Here is a 15287-nt window from a genome sequence, read left to right as displayed (position 1 = left end):
TCTTAAAATACAATGGGAAATTTGTAAACACACCTTTAAACTACCGGACCTGGATTTGAATGTACAGAACAGTATTTCCAGCTCCCAGTTTTAAGACTCTCATTTTCTATCCATGCTAAAAAACAAGGTTGTTTATATTAAATGCAGTTAATCTGTTTCAATCAGCTAATTTTGTTTTCAATTTTCCAATTTGCCATTCTTTCTAGTGTATCATCTAAACTTGCTTATTCTGTCTTTCTTTCTTAAATTAATTGTCCAATTTTATATCAAAATACAGTTAATAAGATAAGAACAGATTTTGTGACAGTCAGACAATTGACTACAGTAATCTTCATACAACATAGGGCATGTATGCCCCAGGACATAAGAAAAAACATATATAACACTGTTTCATTTGTAAAATATGTGCCACAAAATACCTGTGATATGCAATGCAGTCACAATAATATTGCTTTTATTTTTCTGTTCCTAATTTTTCTATTTGAATTATTCAGCCTGAACTCTACACAAGCAGTTTTTGCACTTAATTATCTGGCTGTTTTTTAGAGGGAAATAAGATTAATGTGCTTAATAAAGTTAATATTAAAATGCTCCCAGTTTGGTTTTGGAGTTAATATCAAAATGCATTAAAGAATAGATCAGCTTTGTAAAGTAACTGCAAACATAGTTTAATGGAGTTTCAGGTTTATTGTATCTCACTGGTCTCCATTTACAAGTTAAAAATAGGTTTTTCTCTAACTGCCAGCCCTGCAAACTCAACCTGTGCTCTGAGAGGGGAGTTAAATTCTTTCTATCTCACTCAGCAGCACCGGGGCTTCGCTTCAGCAAAGCACGTAAGCACATGATTAACTTAAATCACATCCATAAGTCCCATGAAAGTTAATGCTTAAGTGCACTGCTGAATAGGGGTAGACAGGTTCTACAAGGCAAATTAGACCCAGAGTGACACCTGTGCAATTCCACTGCTTTCAGTGGCAGTCCACAGGCATGACTGGAATTTAGCCAATAGTTCTTTTGATGTACAAACTGGAATAGAACCTGCTGCTTATGCCATCTTCATTTTGTTCACTCTGCGGGAAACTTTATATTTGTCACTGAAGTAAAGTAAAGACGTGATTTTGAATACACACAATGAGGAGGTCTCTTGAGAAGATGGGGGATATTTTTACAAAGGCCCAGACTTTTAAAGGTATTTAGGCACCTAAAGATACAGATGGGTGCTCAGTGGGATTTTTCAAATGCACCTAATAAGAAAATACTACTTTTCAGAGTGTCATGCATTAGCTATTAATTACCAGGCACTTGCTATAACAGATGCAGAAAAGGAAAAATATGGGGAGAAAATAAATATTGCAAACTATACAAGAGTTTGGACCTGGCTTTAGAGATCAGGGAAATCCTATGGCCTGTGTTATACAGGAGGTCAGACTCAGTGGTTCTCAACCTATTTACCATTGTGGGCCACATCCAATACTACCTGTATAGCCCTGAGGATGCCACATGGGCCACAGCTGTGTGTTGATTGGGCCACAAACTGCCCAGGAGCCGTGGGCTGAAAACCAATGGGCTGGAGGATCACAACGCTCCCTTTCAGATTTATAGTCTTTGAATCAATTACATTAACCTCTCCTACCAGAATATCCATATAAAAAGGACGGTAAGACTGGTTTTTTCAAATGTTTTTACCACTGTAATTTTCTCCGATTTTAAAACTGAATTAATTGTACCCAGCTGTGATTATAACACCATAGAATCTTTCCTTCATCCTGTTATTGATCTAAGTATGATAGATGTTGAAATGTCATTTGGCTTGACAGCTTCTCTGAAGCTTTGCCCATCGTTATCTTATAAAATGATCGATAATCACATACGGTAAGGGATGCAAAAAATGAGCACATTTTCCATCTCTTCAGTACGCAAAACTGCATATAGCGTTCAGTGCAGGAAAAGGAGTTCTTAGAATTTTTCCACAAAAAGATCAAATCAGTTTCTTATTTCAGCACTCACTATTGTAAAATACTATTTTGTATCTTAATAAATTATTCACCCATCCCATGACAAAATCCCAAGTTATAACCAGGCCTGGTTTTCATTTATACTAAGACCCTGTTACATGGATCTTGCAGTGTAAAGAGACCTTTTAGTATACTTACGCCTGCCAGAGCAATGCAAAGGGATTTTAGTGTAAATGAGAATTATTTATATCTGACCACAGTGGTAGATACTGGCCAGGGTTCATCTGCTATAAAATGAGACAATACCCAATACAATCTTCTACATTTTATAAGATTTTAAGGTACTCAGGAATGCATGTATTATGCCAAGACCTTTAAGCCTCCTCTGGTACTTATTTGGCATTCCACAGTCAATTTGCTAATGACAACTGATGTTCTATTTAAAAACTAACCTCAAGATGGCAGGACCACAAATGTATTTGTGCATTTTCTATGCACACCATAAAAACCTATATTAAATAGATGTAAAAATTTGATACTACAAGGGAGGCATATAAAACTATTTTCAGCCAAACCAAAAACTGCTCCCTCTACTGTAACAAAGCAGGTTACCCCACTTTGTTCTACTCAAACCCAGATGTCCTGAGGCCACACACATCTTCATTCGTCTCTTCTCAAAGGAAAGATCCTGCTAAACCCCATCTCACTCCCAACCTCTGACCTGCACTGTTCTTCCATCTGATTACCTATCACTCTTCCTGTTCAGTATTCCAGAAAAGAGACCCTGCAACTGATTCCACTGTAAGTTAGCAGCAATTTCACTGAAGAGAATGGAATTACATTAGTGTGAGAGCAGAATCAGACCCACGGTTCACTTACCCTGGGACCTCGAGTCAGAGGCCATCAGTTAATCACCCCAATTGCCTCATTATTTAGACATACTGGACCAGATCCTCAGCTGGGTGCAGCTCCACTGAAGGCAATGGAGCTGTGTACATTTACATGAGATAAGGTTTGACCCATGGAACCGAATTTCTAACTACCCCACTGAAAATCTGAAGTGATACCAGGTAACACAATCAGATTTACACCGTGGTAACTGATCAGAATCGGTCTCACTTTTCTCAGAGACAGGACTTCACGGTAGGTAGGCAGGCAGCCAGAAAAGAAAAAGAAAAAAGATGAAAGGGTAAGCAACTGGACTGGTTTGGCATGTCTGTTAGTAGCACAAAGTGACATGACCAACTCATGCCGCTATTGTTAAATATCATTCTAATGAGTGTCCTGGGGATCAAAATAGCATTATGAATAATACGGTATTGCAAAGCTGCTGTTTGATCAAAACGTGACTGCCTCATTTCGTTCTGACCCCTGTATTTCATATTTAATGACTATACGTTTGTAATTGAATACCTCTTTGATTGCCTGACAGACTGAATATACAGCAGCTGTCCCTTGGAAAACTCAGGTGAAAAACATGCCATGCCCCGTGAAGCTGTTGCAGGGAGGAAGATTTTAAATTTATGAACAGATATTTATAGGCACTCAAAGTGCACTGCGCCATGGAGTGAAAATAGCTGGACAACACACACAAAAAGCTGCATTTGAATTATGCAAACCTGTGTGCCCAGAGGCCGAGCAGGAGGAAATTAATGGGCAACTTGCCCTTCTCCCTCTCCACACTTCACAAAGTGCTCACCAGCCGACATGGAGGGAAAATTCTCTCCAAAATAAGTGAGGCCACGTTTTCAGTGTGTGTAAAATGGTGCTTCATTTCAGCAGACAGAATAACTGGAATAATAGAGGCCTCTTGTGGCTTTGCCACAAGCCCTGCGTTAGGGGCAGCACGTTTGCTGTGTTGACTCTGGAGCAGCCTAAAACATAATCATCTTCCCGGTCCTCCTGCTGCTCCAGGGACAGAGTTTGCTGTGCAAGTGCAGGCCCCAGCCCAGCGCACGCTCCCTGATGGATGGCCAGGGGTGCTGCTCTGTCCACCCTGCACCACCCACCTGTTTGGGAAGCGATGTAGCAGCTGTGTGGATCCTGTGTCCCCTCCTGCCCTGCTACCCATGATGTGCGCAGCTGGCACAGTAGCAGACTGATGCCCCACAGTTTGGCCCAAAATAACATAACATCAAAACTACACCTGCTTCCTGTTGGGGGTGGTGTTCTTGTTGTCTTTTCTCTCTGGTTTAAATGTTTTCGTTATACCGCTCCTTAACTATTCTTTAAGTCCCTGCTTATTTCTGGTGAACCCCTTCTAATCTCTTTCCTTCCATTTGCAATTCTGCGCTCTCTCTTTGCTTACTTATTTCTCTTCCCGGTATCTGCACTGTGCCCCAATTTGCCCCCTCTCCACCTTTGCTCCCTCTCCCTTAGCAGCAACGTTTCCACAAGCCTGGCAGAGACGTCTCTCCCTGCTGGCCCGTCGACCACAAAGCTCCTGGTCACCTAGCATGAGTTCCCCCTTATTAGGCCACATGGTTTCCTTTGCAGAGCAGTGGCAATTGAGCTAATCCCCTGCTGAATCCAGTGTCGGTCTCTATCACAGAACAGCCCCAATCCTTGAATCAGGGAGCATCCAAGAAAACGTGGACAATTTAGAAATTCCTGGATGTTCCATGGTTTGTGGACTGGTTTATCCCTGTCCCTTTTACTGGTGCATTTTCTTCCTCATATTTTGAGTTTCGTTCTATTAATCTTCCTCATCATGAGGGTGTTCTATCTTAAGGCCACAATATTGAAAACACTTTGATCCATGTACAATTTAAGCCATGTGAGTAATCCAAATGAAATACTGTGGGAATATAAGGAGCCTTATTTTGATCTTATTTACACCGGTTTAATTATATTGACATCAGCAGAGCTACTTCTGGTTTACATCAGAATCTGGCTCAAGGTGTTGGTCTGGTGGAAGATTGGAAGTTATGGATTACAAAGTGCTATCATACATCTCTGTGAAATAGACTGCATCTGCTTAAAAAGAAATTGAAAACTGTCCAACTTTATGCACTTTCAGTTGGAGGCTTTACTGTCTGAGTGTCGTAAAGATGGGCTTTGACACTGAGGAAAAAAAGTCACACCTACAAACACCTATTTTTATCTTCCTCTGATTTTTACATAATTTTTTTTTTTTTTTTTACCTTTTTTGCTGCTGTTGGCATGTGAAAATGGTTTGCTCCCTTAAAAGTGACTCACTCCTCCCACTTGATCCTGTAGGGAAGTTATGCTCATTGGGACAAAGTCAAGATGCCAGGATGAATTTGGCCCAGTGTGCTGAATTATGGACATCACAACTGCTTCCATGGCAAGACTGTGATGTCTCAACTAGAGGACTCTGACTTCAGGATTAACCAGAAGGAGAACTTGTGTATTGAGGGGGAAACATCTCATCCAAATACAACTATAAATTAGCAAATGAAGAACATCTGAGGTGGTGTGAGGTTTTCCTTGCTCAAAGTTAACTTTTTCCGTGTTTGTTCCAATGTCAAAGCCCTTCAGTGAATTTTAAGTCCCACTGACTAACACCCTATGTTCAAACAATATATCTCCCATAGGGAGGACCATATTTTTCTTAGAGCAAGGCAAACATGGATGAAACTGGGTTTTGGGGGATTTTAACCACAAATAAATAAGCCAAATCCTAAAAGCTCTTTGGAGTCAATGAGATATATGCCATTATAAAGACTTCAGGATCTGGTCCAACAGGTTTTAATATTTAAGTATGGGATCTCACTAGAATTTAGCAATAACTGTCAAAGTTTCTCCGTTAAAGAACATGCTTAATCTTCCAGACTTGGAATTATATCTTAGTCCCGTTGCACCTGCCATCCAAGAAAGATGCTAAATCACTATTGTCTTTGTTCAAGTCACAATATGATTACACATATATGCACTAGAATAATTTAAATTATCTGTGTTTAAATGTATAAAGCCAAGTTATAGCTATTTAATTATTGTTTCCCCTCTACCTGCATATTTGCCTTTATGTGAATCTTAGATAACTCTCAGATGTGATGAGGCATTAGAAGCTGGCCGGGGTTCCATTAATTTCCCTTGTCATGAGGGAATTACATTTTAAATTAGTGTGTATGCAGGTGGGATCTGGATTACATTTTATGTGATTTGTGCATCTAAACATCAATGGCTCAATCCTATAAATCTTACTCGTGTATGTAGTTCTCACTAATACAAATAGTCACACTGGATTCTCCCATGAATAAGAAATGTTCACAAGATCTAGCCCTGCAGAATGGAGCCTCAAAGTCACTGTGAAGCAAAGGACAACAATATACTTGTTAACAAGTCTTCAGAGCCCTGGATGTTCTCAGGGCTTTTCTGTTATTAGCTGCATATTAGATGAGTTTTAGACTAACCTATTAACTCTGATTGATTTTGCAGAGTGGCTTTCTGTACACGTTAAGTTTGGTTTTACAGAACTGATTATCTCTCCCAAGAGAATTTCACTCCCTACAGTTTGTTTAATCTAATGTTTGCGTATTTTCTTTAATCTTATGAGGACTATGGGTCTCATTCTCACTGGAGCAGAGTGTATTCATCTCCTCTATTCCATCTGATAGATACCAAACAACCTCCCTAAAATATTTATCATCCAATGCTATTATTTATTCATGTGTTTGTGTATAATATCTGTGTACATTTACATAACCCGCATCAAACCACTTTAAACAAAATTGGCTAGTGAGGTTATCCTGGTTCTCAATAACATTGAAAGCATTTTGCACATGGAGCCTGATCCAAAGTCCACCAAAGTCTATGGGAAGATTCCCTGATGTCACTGAATTTTGAAACAGGCCTTTAAGGAATATGTAACTTCTCACTTCAAAGTAACGCACATACACTACCAGTCTCCTCACTGTCAGTAACAGATGGCCTATGGAAAACCATTTGCTTTCTTTCACAGTGAATCTATAGTAAGTTTCCTGGAACTGGGACACTGCATATAACATGCTAGATATTATTATTAATCAAAAAGGAGAGGAAATAGTTACCAGAGCAAAACTAGAGCTGGACAAAATTTTGTGGTTTTTTTTGAAAAACATTTTCAAAAGAAAATTAACAGTTTCCATTTCATTCAACAAATTTCACTTTCCCTCCTGTTTTTCAATGAAAAAGTTAAAAAAAAATTAATTTCATTGTGAAAAATTGTTTCAAATTTTCAGTTTCCCCAGTCCCACACTTTATTTTATTACTTTTTCCGTCTTTTTTATCCCAATGGAAAAGTGTGAAAAAAGTAAAACTAAGAAAAGCTCTCTCTCTAGCATAAAAGAAAAAAACCCACAATATTGTAGTGGAAAAAATGTTTTAAATAATGAGAAAAAGTAGGAAAAACTCATGTTCTCTTTTCTGTTGTCTCTTTTTTTCAACTGAAAAGCTTCAGGGGGAGGGGAGTAAAAGTTTACCAAAGTAACAGTTTCTTTCAGTTTTCAAAACTTAAAAATACTTTTCCAGTAGAAAAAAGTAAATAAGGGAAATTGTTTTCCCCTTCTCCCCAACATCTTTTCCAGTATGTGTGGGGGAAGGTGAAACCAGTAAAAAAAATTCAGAGAATTTTCCAACAATTTTGAAAAAAAAATTCAGATAAAAATATCTTGTTTTTTAAATGTTTCATTTGGAATTTCCCCCCATCAAAATATTTTTTTTCAAAAAAATCCCACTTTTCAATTAAAATAATTTCAACCAGCTAGAATTAATGTCTTTCTCCTCATGAATTCCTATTAACTTTTCTGCAAATTGTTTAAATTCTCTGCCAGACCTCCTCTGACTTTACTATCATCTTTCTAAAGCCTTCCAAATACATTGGTTATTATTCCTTTTGTTCAGAAACTTAACTTCCTCTCCACTGACACAGAGTTTTAAGCAGGTTTTGTTTATTTTATTTGACAAGTCGCATTATTCCTAATGAAGTCATTGACATGGCAGCTCCTCTGTGTAAATCTGGTTGCCATAGCAACCTTAACAGATCATCTGGTTTCCCCCAAATCCTTGTGCACGCGGAAAAAGTCACATACAGTATCTTGCCCGTGCTGCATATTGAGCCACAAACACATTTCAAAAAAAACCTGACAATTTGTTCAGCCAGATTTGATCAGACTAATGGACCTAAGAGACGTACTTTTATAAATAAAACCACCTCCTCGTTGGATAAAGGCTCAGAGTGGATGGCTTTAACACTGGGCCACGTGAAAGTTGTCATTACAGTTAATGCTACACACTTGTTAATGAACCTTGCTCTATGAGGCACTATGAGTTTATCCATAGTGGCTTCAAACAGCTAGCTCTAATCCCAGGGGAGTCCGTTTACAAATGTAGCCATCATGAATGTCTTCATCGGTTTCACTCTGGTGCCCACTGGCATTGAAAGGAAAGCCATATAGATCCCTAGAGTTTAAGGCCAGATGGGACCATTAGATCATCTAGCCTGACTTGTGGTATATCACAGGCCATTCATTTCACCCAGGTTTCAGAGTAACAGCCGTGTTAGTCTGTATTCGCAAAAAGAAAAGGAGTACTTGTGGCACCTTAGAGACTAACCAATTTATTTGAGCATAAGCTTTCATGAGCTACAGCTCACTTCATCGGATGCATCATTTCACCCAGTTATTCCTGCATTGAACCCAATCACTTGTTTTTGACTAAAACGCAACTTGTATTTGGCTGAAGCATACCAGCAGTCCTCCGTGAGTCCTCCTGCCCTGTGTAAACCTGAGATGCTTGTGTTCATATGCTGATTTTAATCTCCTGGGCATTAGACTTACTCGTTTTGGCCAAACCATGCCTCATTTGGTGGCACTGGGGCAAAAAGCTTCTCTGAAGATGCAAGAATCATAGAATCTCAGGATTTGAAGGGACCTTAGGAGGTCATCTCGTCCCACCCCCTGCTCAAAGCAGGACCAATCCCCAATTTTTGCTGCAGATCCCTAAATGGCCCCCTCAAGGATTGAACTCACAACCCTGAGTTTAGCAGGCCAATACTCAAACCACTGAGCTATGCCTTCCCCCCAAACAGAATGGCCCCCTCAAGGACTGAACTCACAACCCTGGGTTTAGCAGGCTAATGCTCAAACCACTGAGTTATCCCTCTGCCAAGCAACTGCCCAGGGAGCACCTGGATTTGAACCAGGGACCTCTTGATCTGCCGTCAAATGCTCTACCACTGAGCTATACTCCCTGTGACGAGACCCAGTGCAGCAACAGTTGAAAGTACAGGATTCTACTACTCCTGATATGTACATTGTTTTAAAGATACTGTAAAAGGTAAAGGCAAAATCCCCCGAACATAGGGTACAGCTACACTTAAAATGCTCCAGTGGCACAGCTGCATTACTGCAGTGCTTCAGCGTGGACACTCACTACAGCAACAGGAGGGGGGTATTTCATCTCTGTAGTTAATTCACCTCCCCAAGAGGCAATAGCTAGCTCAATGGAAGAATTCTTCCATCGGCCTAGTACTATCAACACGGGACTAAGGTAGGCATAGCTACATCTTTCAGGGGTACAGATCTGTCACACCCCTGTAGCTATGCCAATGTAAGTTTTCAGAGTAGACCAGCCCATTGGGAGACTAAAGCACTGCTTGATGGTGCGAGTCCTTGCATGGTGCATTGCAACCCTGATACCAAGTTACACTCTCCTACCTCTTAGTGGGTTGAAAAATATGCTGAATATCCAAGGGCAGAATGGAACCACTGTTATTTAAAGAATAGATTCAATAAGACTTTTGTAATATGCATCCATCTTTCTTCTAAGTATAAGTGTCTACAGCTCAACCTGGCAGCTAGTATGACTATACCCACACCCTTTAATGGACAGCATCTACTGTACCTAAAAATCTGTCTCCAAATTTGGGGTCCTGAAAGAGCATGACTGGGCAAATTATTATTACTATTATTATTTATTTGTATTAACATAGTGCCCAGGAGCGCTAGTTGTGGACCAAGACCCCCTTGTGTTAGGGACACACAACAAAAAGACAGTCCATGCCCCAAAAAGCTTACAATCTGTGTGTAAGGCAAGAAAAAGCAAATGGATGCAGACAGATGGTGAAGTACAAGGAAACAATGAGATGATATCAGGTCAGCGTGGTAGACAGTGGACTCAGCACACCTGCAGACAAAACACTGTTAAGTTTTTTGATGCATTTTATAGGAGGACTTTGAAGGAGGATACTGAGTAGCTTTGTGGCGGTCTATGGGGAGCATCTTCTAAGGATGGAAGGCAGCCCTGGAAAAAGTACGAAGATGATCGTTTGAAGAAAAAAAAAAGGGCGATGGGAGCTGGCACCATCAGTCAGCTGGAGGCGGGAGTCAACGTCTCGATAGTGAGTGAGAGATGATAGGTCGGGTGGGGATAGGCCATAAAGGACCCTGAAAGTGAAGACAAAGAGCTTGTGTTTGATGCAATAGAGAAGGGGGAGACAGTGCGGGCATGCAAAGATAGGGATGACACGGTCAAACTGATGGGCTAAAAAAATGATTTAATTAGTGCATATACAATTTTGATGCTCATTCCATTAGCCTGTAGCCACAGCAGACCGAATGCACCTAGATCTCATGAGCTTAGATCATTCTTGAATGCTGATTATGCTCTTACTGTTTGATCTACATGGTGAGTGGGATTTGATCCACGTATTGGGTGTGATTCAAGCGCGTAAAGTGACCATGAACCACCGTTGCTCTGTGATCTGCACAGGCTACCTGTGTATTTCTGAATGGAATTCAAAGTATTATTTCTTATCCTATGCCAAGATCACTCAGTATAGTATCTCTGAAACATTTAGTGTTTGGGTAATTGTTGGTGTAGTATGAAGTTGGAGGTATTTAATTTATTTATTTTTATGTAATTAGGGTGGTATTATTGGGCAGGCTGTTTTTAGTAATTGTCATTAATGATATTTTACCTATTGAAAAGTTAAAGTTATCACTAGTGAGCTCAAAGTGCTGGATGGGATCTTTTTCAATATTATAAATGACAATAAATAAATTAGATCAATAAAATATAGCCCTCAAGATCTGACATGAATCTGCCAAAAATGAGAAAATTCAAATGTAAGAATGACATTATGGCTGAGGTTAGAAATGTAATCAATCAGAAATTACTTCTTGGGGTTCTTTACATATTTTTCATCTAGTGCCTCCCTACCATATTTGTGTAAATTACAAGTTAGAGCATTTTTTTTAGCAACTGTCACAACTCTGACCGCAACCTATATGAGAAATCAAGTTTAATTATTTCTGCTTCACATATCATCGACAATTAAAATTTGGGAAGCAGATTTCACCTGGCAGTTGTGTTGATGATGCACAATGTAAAGTTGAACATAACTTGCTCTGTATTATTAAATACTTGTTGTCAATGGAGTAGGAAGTTATGTCTCAAAAGGCAGATAAGGAGCAGTTCTTCTTAGTAATAAGGTGCTGTGAATATTTTTAGTAATTTTCCCTATAACTACAGTTAGACTTGCACTAGCGTGAAGAAAAGGTAAAATGATACATGTGATGAGGACAGTTGTAACTAGGGCTGGTGCAAAATTTCACATCAAAACCATTGTTGATGTAAAATTGAGTTTTTAGATTAAACAAAACATTTTTTGTGAAAAGTGTCTGCTTTCCATGGAAAATGTTATTTTCATTGAAAAACTGAGTACCTGGAGACCAGAAAAATTTCAGGTTTTGAATGGAAAGCAAAATATTTCAGTTAAAAAACAAAATATTTTGATTCTGAAATGCCACTGCAGTGCATCATGGGAGTTGTAGTTTGGGTACTTCGTGTCCTTATTTTTCTACTGGCAGGGGTCACGAGCCGGACTTCATCTTCTGTGATGATGATGCGCCATGGCCCTGGGACTGCCATGAAATGAAGCAAAAGTACATTTAGTCCATTTAAACAACATTAATGGTCAGACTTAAACAAACCAAAGCTGGACTCCCTGGCCTGATGTACCATCTCTCTGCACTCAGATGGAAGATCATGGTACATCAGCCAGGGAGCCCAGCCTTTACACAAAAATAGGAGCATGTGATCCTGCACTAAAGCTCCCTGAAGTAGGGCGGCATTTCAGAGTTGAAATATTTTGATTTTAGACTAAAATATTTTGGATTTGCATTTTTTGCTAATAACATAAAAAAATTTGTTGTTGTTGAAATTTTCCATGGGAGGCTGGGGGGCACAACACTCTTTTTGACCATCTGTAGGTATAACAGTCGTCATTCGGACAATTCTTGGCTTTAGTCTGTTAGGTCTGACCATTAATGCTATTTAAATGGACCAAATGTACTTTTGCTTCATTTCATGATTTAAAATTAATTTTGAGTTTTTCAGACCTCTCCTGCATTTATATTATTTAATATGTGCAAATTATACTTGTGAAATGAAAGGAACAACCCCAACCTCTACATAGTGAATTAATGTGTGTTAATTGCAACAAAACTGTGCTAATGCAAATCTTAGGAACGCATATTCAGATAATAAACATGGTGTGATGCTACATTTAAAAAAGATTTTTCATTTACAAACTCACCTGTTCGTGTGGATGGCTCATAATTGAAACCATGCAGATGTGCTTGAATCCCACCCCACCTACTTCAGATTCTGAGTGTTCTCAACCTGCTGACTAGGCTAGGCATGGATGATGCTAGTGAGACCCATGTAGGACTTGCTTTCCTAAACAAAACAGGGCTTCATCCAAATCCCACTGAAGTTAATGATAGGACTCACACTGACTTCCTCGGTAAGTTCCAGATCAGGCCCATATTAGACAACTCCTTGCTGGCATCAGCTGCTGCCTACTACCAGGGAACTATAGGCCAGTCAGCCTCACCTCAGTCCCTGGAAAAATCATGGAGCAGATCCTCAAGGAATCAATTCTGAAGCACTTAGAGGAGAGGAAAGTGATCAGGAACAATCCGCATGGATACACCAAGGGCAAGTCATGCCTGACTAATCTAATTGCCTTCTATGATGAGATAACTGGCTGTGTGGATGAGGGAAAAGCAGTGGACGTGTTATTCCTTGACTTTAGCAAAGCTTTTGACATCGTCTCCCACAGTATTCTTGCCAGCAAGTTAAAGAAGTATGGGCTGGATGGATGCACTACAAGGTGGATAGAAAGTTGGCTAGATCGTCGGGCTCAACGGGTAGTGATCAATGGCTCCATGTCTAGTTGGCAGCCGGTATCAAGCAGAGTGCCCCAAGGGTCGGTCCTGGGGCCGGCTTTGTTCAATATCTTCATTAATGATCTGGAGGATGGTGTGGATTGCACCCTCAGCAAGTTTGCAGATGACACTCAACTGGGAGGAGAGGTAGATACGCTGGAGGGTAGGGATAAGATACAGAGGGACCTAGACAAATTAGAGGATTTGGGCCAAAAGAAATCTGATGAGGTTCAACAAGGACAAGTGCAGAGTCCTGCACTTAGGACGGAAGAATCCCAGGTACCGCTACAGACTAGGGACCAAATGGCTAGGCAGCAGTTCTGCAGAAAAGGACCTAGGGGTTACAGTGGACGAGAAGCTGGATATGAGTCAACAGTGTGCCCTTGTTGCCAGGAAGGCCGATGGCATTTTGGGATGTATATGTAGGGGCATTGCCAGCAGATCGAGGGACGTGATCATTCCCTTCTATTCGACATTGGTGAGGCCTCATCTGGAGTACTGTGTCCAGTTTTGAGCCCCACACTACAAGAAGGATGTGGAAAAATTGGAAAGCGTCCAGTGGAGGGCAACAAAAATGATTAGGGGACTGGAAAACATGACTTATGAGGAGAGGCTGAGGGAACTGGGATTGTTTAGTCTGCGGAAGAGAAGAATGAGGGGGGATTTGATAGCTGCTTTCAACTACCTGAAAGGGGGTTCCAAAGAGGATGGATCTAGACTATTCTCAGTGGTAGCAGATGACAGAACAAGGAGTAATGGTCTCACGTTGCAGTGGGGGAGGTTTAGGTTGGATATTAGGAAAAACTTTTTCACTAGGAGGGTGGTGAAGCACTGGAATGCTTTACCTAGGGAGGTGGTGGAATCTCCTTCCTTTGAGGTTTTTAAGGTCAGGCTTGACAAAGCCCTGGCTTGGATGATTTAGTTGGGGATTGGTCCTGCTTTGAGCAGGGGATTGGACTAGATGACCTCCTGAGGTCCCTTCCAACCCTGATATTCTATGATTCTATACTCCTCTAATAGCAGCCTCAGATCTAATGAGGCGCCTCACCTATTAAGCTGATTCCCAATGAGTGGTCAGACTCGTTCATTCAGGGTACCGATATACTTCTTCCATCTCCTAGTCTATCACAACCACCTTGATTTTATTGAAAGTGAACCTAGAACAGCTCCTTCGGCACCCTTCTCCAGTCTCACGCAGATATGGAGTCATTCGTTCTGCCACACTAGCAGGATCAGACAAAACAGAGTTGAGTGCCCGCAGCATACTAGATGCACTGCAGCCCATGCCTTCTTACTTCCCCTCCAGATGCTACATACATATGTTGTGAGAGAAGACAGAACCCTGCTATACACCATATGCAAGATCACTTGGCTTAGAAGAGTCGCCTCAAACCACCCTCTGGAATCATCCATATAAAAATCAGCAGAGTCACAATCACACAGCTCCATTTGTTCCAGTTAGAGACCACTGATAAGTCAACATCTCATGCTCAAGGGTACCCAAAATAGCTTATAAATCCAGAAGAATCAATTGTGGACATGTTTTCTTCATCCATGGGTCAAGGAGATTATCTACCAATGCTACCAGTGTGGTTCCTGTCCCATTCCCAGGTCTGTAACGAGATTGTCACTCTAAGGATTCTAGTTACCTGAGCTGGCTACTCTGATACAACCTTCTCCACATCTGCCTCCCCTCACAAATGGAAGAGTTTGCTAAGACTGATAATTGGCAAGATCATCAGCTTCAAGAGAGCAGAGGCCTCACCAGTGCCTCAATAAGAATCCCTAGCACTCTCCTCTCACAAAGGGAGGGAGTGACAATCACCACAAAAAATGGGCAAATGTCTCTGTGGGCTTTAGCCAGTCAAGGGGGGACTGAATTCCTAATCACAGGTTGTGACTCAAAGTTTCCCAAACTCCTCCAGAACCTCTGTGAGTGAGCGCAGACAAAACTCAGGCAGCAAAGACCATGCACTAATCCCCCTCAAGACAGACATAGCTAAATTTGAACCTGGGCAAATTCATCCACAAAATAATGCTTGTTCCTCACAGTGAAAAAAACTTGATTCTGTAACGAGTCATATTGCAAAATCAACAGAACTAAAACTGTCTGAAGTGATATTGCCCTCAATGCATGCCAGTAACCTCCACTGGCATC

At 40.6% G+C, this 15287-nt stretch overlaps 1 protein-coding gene and 1 non-coding gene across 5 annotated transcripts in view; both read right to left on the bottom strand.

Annotated features, from left to right (window-relative positions):
• KCNH5 (potassium voltage-gated channel subfamily H member 5) overlaps positions 1–15287 on the bottom strand; it is a 240159-nt gene that overhangs the window by 101931 nt on the left and 122941 nt on the right. The window lies entirely within an intron of this gene.
• On the bottom strand, positions 9076–9147 carry TRNAC-GCA. Its single transcript has one exon. It is a non-coding gene; the product is annotated as a tRNA-Cys (tRNA).

The sequence above is a fragment of the Chelonia mydas genome, chromosome 6 (genome assembly GCF_015237465.2).
Source record: "Chelonia mydas isolate rCheMyd1 chromosome 6, rCheMyd1.pri.v2, whole genome shotgun sequence".
NCBI classification, from domain to species: Eukaryota; Metazoa; Chordata; order Testudines; family Cheloniidae; genus Chelonia; species Chelonia mydas.
The sequence above is the reverse complement of the archived record's forward strand: the minus strand, read 5'-3'. Positions and strand labels throughout refer to the sequence as shown.